We start from the raw sequence: 6,108 nt of genomic DNA, 5'->3' as shown, positions 1-6,108 counted from the left end.
AGGGCGGTTCGGGCCCCCGGGCTGGGGCCGGAGCCCCCTGCAGCCCGTGGGCAGGGGCTGCCCAGGCCGGGACCGTCCAGACCGGGACCGGGCCACCCTGCGGACCGCTCTGGCCACTGGCTGACCCAGCTGTGGGCTGGGGCTGTGCCCATCTCTGCCGGCTGAGCCACCTCAGCGCAGCCTCTGCGCGGGCACAAACTGGTTCTTGCACTTTGAGGGGGTTTTCTTCTTTCTTAGACAAGAGCATTAGCTTGGGCTAATTACATACCTGCGCAGCAGCCCTTCAGTAGTTCTATGCAAATTGTTTTTGGGCTTCAAAGGGTTGCTGAAGAGCGTGGAAGACCAGGTCCTTTTACTTGAGCTCCTGTTTGTACAGCTTGCAACACACCTTGACAGCGAAACGCTGACGTTCATTACTCTGTAACTCAATACCTTCTTGCTCACCCTCAAGAACGAGCTGCAGGTGGATAACTTTTCCCATTCCAGGTGTGCACTCCCACTGCCCCTAAAATACATAAAGTTCCATTGCTTGTGTGTGAGAGAATTGTTTCTTCAAAAGCTGAATCAGTCTGCAAATAGCATTCTTCCTCCATGATGACGGCGTGTTAAATTTTAGACGTGGCGGCATTAAAGGTTGGCTTGTGGGTTCTGTATTTGACACAAGACATTTATAATAATCTGCTTTATAATCTATGCAGGACTAGAAGCTTTTGAGAATGGAGTTGTTGGAGAGGTCAGCAAACTGTTGCTTAGAAGAGTGGCAATGGCTCTATTCATGGTTCTTCATGGAGTGTTTGGAGCAGTGGTGTTCTCTCTCTTTGGCTGCACACTTTCCCTTTATCTTAAAGTTGAAAAGAAGCAAATATTTACCTGAGACTTTGTTTCTGCTGAAGAAATCATGATGGGAAAAAAACATTTCCTGAACTTTAGATTATATAAGACGTACAATAGTGCTGTTTTTTGGCAGCATTGATATTAATGTTAGAGTTATTTTAGAGACCAAAGGAGGTGGTCTAGTGGCATTTTAAGCATCAAAGTCCTGTGGGATTTAAAAATCCAGAGTGCTAGACTTGCTAATGATCAAAAATGACCTATTTGTATTCATATATATAACCCCTACCTGGAAGAACTGGGTTGGATAGGGTTCTGAAGAACTTTGTGTAGAGGAAGGTGTGTCTGCCCACAGCATGGGTTCAGAATGAGATAACAAGGTCCTTTCTAGCCATGACTATTCTATGATTCTGTGCCATTTTCTGTTTTGATAATTCTTTAAAAGATGGCCCAGCAACTTTAAAAATATTTTTAAACTCCAGGCTGGAAAGGTGGGCTGTGTGTTTGTAATAATGTTGTTAAATTATATCATTAAATGACCTCCAGGTGCTGTGTTTGTACTGACAATAGCAGCAGGCTGGGGGACTGTGGTTATATTTTTCTTCAGGAAGTTCTGAATGTGGGGAACAGTGTGTGTGAAAATGTTTAGAAGCAGGAAGGAGCTGGGTGAGTTTTACCAGGTTGGGCAGCTTGTCCCAAAGATCTGTGTTACTGAAGCTGTGGAGCACTTGGTGCTGGCTCTTCATCGCCTTTCTGGAGCTCCATCTGCTGGAACCAGCTCTCCCATCCCAGGGTGACACTGCACTGGGATCTAAAGGGATTCAGATGTTTCCAGTACTGTGCTACAAAGTGTTGAAAAGCGTATATCAGGATTTTGGCTACTTTGTGGGAAAAGATTGCTATTTCCTGTTGTTGTTCACATTTTACTTAAATCACTCCTTTAAAACCCAAATGAAGCTTCCAGAGAGTGTTTCCACAGATTTGAATTTGTGGTTTCTTTAGGTATCATGTATGTTTTGGGAATAGATTGAGATTATCAGGTCATGGTTGGAGGAAAAAAATGATCTAGTGGAATGATTTGAACTGAAAAGTAAAGAGATTTTTGAGGTGATGAAAAATTACCTCCCATTTTGGAGACTTTCAGCTGTTGTCTTCAACTTGATAAAAAAGCTTTCAGTCATCTGTTGTAAAAAAGAAATTGTCAGGAGAAAGTCTCAGTCTTAGGATGGTCATTCAGATGTACTTGACTCAATGTCTGGAACCTCAGATGTATCAAACAGAATGCAGTACTGAGATTGGATGTCATTTTACATTTCTTTCTAACTAAAATTGCCATCCAGAACTGATGAAATCGTCTCACTGCATCTGCATTAAAGCTTTTACTTTTTACCAATCCTTGTTTCCTGTCAGAAAGGGAAAAACTGACAGAAAGATCCCAGACTAACTGAATCCGAGTTCAACATCAACCTCACTTACTTTGGTTTTCATTTGTTTTTTCTCCTTGGGTAGTTTGCTTAGTTGTTTTGCACTCTGAAAAAGAGAGAATAATAACTATTTTCTTCTTGAAGCTGCTGTGCCAAAGAATAACTCTTCAAAGTGGCTTTGGCAATGCTGAGTGCCAAGACAACTTGCTGCTGGTACTTCTTTTTCTGTTCTTGAATATTGATTCAGTGGGCAGGTTCAGGAGAGCTGTAAAGGTGTACTGAAGTGCCATGCTTGAATTTTTATTTGATTGGAGAGAAAGTGGCATTGTTATTGGTCAAGGTATGGTGAAGTATGCTTTACAGATGACTTCTGAAGAATAAAGCCAGGTTGTTGGAAGCTCTCAGGGAAAAATAATCTAGAATGTTATGTAAAGCAATGATTAAAGGCAAAGCAGCAATCTCCTATTCGTTCAAGTATTTTGTGTCATTCCTATATGTTATTTTCATGACAGCCTAAGATACTGTTCAGCAGTGGAATGATAACAAAGCATGATTTTTTTTAAAAAAAGTTGCAACAAAACATGTTACAGAATGATTTATTTTGAAAATGCTTTACTTAGATTTAATTTTTTTAAAAAACTCAAAAAACAAAAAGAAAATAAACCAACCCAAACCCAAGTAGATGAAATGTAACTGAACAAAGAAAAATTTCAACTCACATGAAGTACTGCAGGAAAATGCTTTATGGGACAGAATGTGTATTTTGTCCCTTCTGTGTTGGTCACCACACTGAAGTGTGAAAGAAAAGAAGTGTAAGTCAGCATAAACCAGTACAAAGCAGACTTCACAAACGGCTGAAGAAACATGCCCAGGTAACTCACTTGCTGCCTACCACTCAGCCTGCATCACTGCTGGGAAGAGCAGAATCCAGCCAAAAGGGGGAATTTCCTGACATCCCTTCCAAAGTTCTCACCAAGTCTGATTTCAGAAGTAATACAGATCTCTACCCTGACCTTGCAGGCCTTAGGAACACAAATCTCACAGATTTTGTCTGGCTTCTTACCATGAGCACAGCAGAGTGAGTTTACATTTTGCTTCAAGCTTTATCTGTCTGTTTGCTGGGTACCTAAATGTGCTCAATACCATTGTATGGTAGTGGTCTAGTGCAGCTCTTGCTGACTTTTTTTCCCCTCATTAGTTTTAGGTGAGTTTTATTCTCACCTGTGAGATGAGAATTAGACCTTTAAAAGTTGAGAGTAACTATGTCAGAAATGTAGGTGGACCAGAGGCAGTAAAACTGAAAAGTGAGAGGACTTGGAAAAAAGAGCAAGTGGGTTATTATTATAGGGTTGTCTAAAGACCCTTAAAAACCCCAAAAGCAATGATATCAATCACACGTGACCTTCAAAGTGACAAAGATTGTAGATCATCTGAATTTAAAAAGAAGAGCTGTTAAAGGTTGCTAAATATTACTGTGGCCTGGTTTATGATGAAAATTTACTCCTAATTGCAACAATCCTCTGAATTTCTGTAATGCTGAATATATTTCTTTTATTTCATTGTTGATCCTGCATGAGGTAACTTTTTTTTGTACATTCCGATAGATCAGTGATGTTGCAGGATGTTTGGGCTTATTTTTGTAATATGCCAGACTGGATTGTGTGTCTTTATACATATATTTTCATTCTGTCTGATGCAGGCAGTTCTACTGACTGGGAGTGCTGACCCACAGTGGTGCATTTTGTCCTCTGAGCAGTCATGGCAGCACAACAAGGAAAGGGAATGGTAGAAATGACACCAGTGCATTTTATTTGTCTGAACAAACCTATCTTAATGAATTTATTGCATTGTTTGCCCATTCAAATACAGGATGAGAACTGTGAGCCTAATGCAAACTAGATCCTGCTTGGTCCAAGTTAAACATGGTGGGACCAAGGGCAGAACACGAGTCTGCCAATTTTCTGGTCTTTGTGCTGCTCACTGGACTGCTTTGCCACATCCCTTTGATTTGTGAGCCTTTGCTGGAACTGAAAGGCTTTTTAAAAGACCTTTGACGGTGCTGAGGCATCAATAACTCAGTGATTTGAGAGCTGAATTAACCTCAAAAATAAATGGTGTCATACTCCATGTACAGCTTGAAATACTATGATATCCTGAATTCCAGAACTGTATCACTGTTGTGTCTCTATGCAGAATATTTGGAGAACACGAATATTGAAACCTTTCCAGTTGCTTTGTTGTTGAAGTAATGGCATTTCTGCAGCACCAAGGAGTCTTAGACATGGGCCAGAAAAGTGTTCAGGAACACAGAAAGATAAATGCTGAGGTATTAACAGCTTGGCACATAGAACAGGAAGGGATATGGGAGAATTAATTTTCTTGCATTAACTTATTTGCTTTTGAATTATGAAGACATTTCTGTATTGTCTGAAAACTGAATAGTAACAAATTATTGTGAGAACTGCTTATTTGTTCTTTTCATCCAAGATTACTTCTGATCTCATGTGGGTTTGGAAATGCTTGCAGAAGAAAAGAATTCTTCCCAAGTGATGTGCTTTTTGTTTTCTTTGAATGTTGAGAGTTTTTTTCAGGCTCACAACTTGTAAAGGAGTGTTGCTCACAGAAGTACTAGTGGATTTAGGAATGACCTGGAGAACTGGAAAAGGCTAAAGGAGGTAACCCCAGGTGTGCCCTGATATCTCCTCATGTCCCTGTGATTATCCAGCATTAGAACAGAAAATGGTGTCATGGCTAGAATTTCTATATTTCTATATCTTTTTGAAAACAGGCAGTGGGAAAGACACTCTGGTGTCAGTGACAGTACATGGGATGTGAACTGCTGACCCGTTGCACAAGAAAGGGCACAGGGAGGGACACCTGGGGACACAGCAGGGCTGAAGAGCCCCAGACTTTTTCCTGTTTAGACCATGAGGGGATAAAAGCCCAGGGATTCCTTTGTTCCGTGTCCCTTCTTGGAGGCACCAGCTCGAGCTGTTATTTTGTTATTGCACCAAGATGAAATAATTTTAAGGACTGGGACATCTGAGACTGTTATGGGAAACCTGAGGTGGAGCCTGTCTCACTGTGAGTGTGGGATGTGCAGCTGAGAAGGGCCTTCGGTCCCAGCTCAGGTGATGGGAGTGTGGCTCCTGGATGGTCAGACAGGGAAGTTTCCTTAACACTGAAACTGAGACCTTTGAAATGTGCTTTGGGAGGCTCCTCACATCTGTGAATAGTTGAAGTGTTAGCATTGTTGAAACTCAAATGGCGTTTGACTCTTTGTATTTTATTCTCCTCCAAATGAAGTCACCCATGTGCACAACCTCAGCTGACTTATGCAGATAAGGTAGATTTGGCAGAGAAATGCATCTATATTTTAGGATATGACTGATTTAACTTGCTTTTAATGTTTCACAGTACTGAAAGAGCTCTTGAATTACTATTAAAAGCATTACTACAAAGGCACAAACCTCAGACTTACCTTTTTTTGTAAAGTTCTGATAATTACTGAGGTTTAGCATTTTGCACAGTATAAAGTTCAAGATGTTTTTTTAATTGAAGAAGTCTGTAAAACCCAGTGACAAATGACAAAGCTTATGCACTGCAAACTCGTAGTAAGAAACCAGTCAACATAATGCACACAGTGAAATAAAATTATGCATAAATATCATAACTCCCATGCTCAAAATTCACATGTCTCTTTCCTTTTGTCCATGGAAAACATAATTTATTTTTTATAATATGCTTTCATCTTCATTAATATTTTGGATTTTAGTTTTGCTTATTTTTGCTTATTCATTTTGTCTGATACTGCTGTTGACAGCAGTTCTTACTGCAACTCCCAGGATATACT

Source organism: Parus major, chromosome 8 (genome assembly GCF_001522545.3).
Source record: "Parus major isolate Abel chromosome 8, Parus_major1.1, whole genome shotgun sequence".
Lineage (NCBI taxonomy): Eukaryota > Metazoa > Chordata > Aves > Passeriformes > Paridae > Parus > Parus major.
This window is presented reverse-complemented; position numbering follows the sequence as displayed.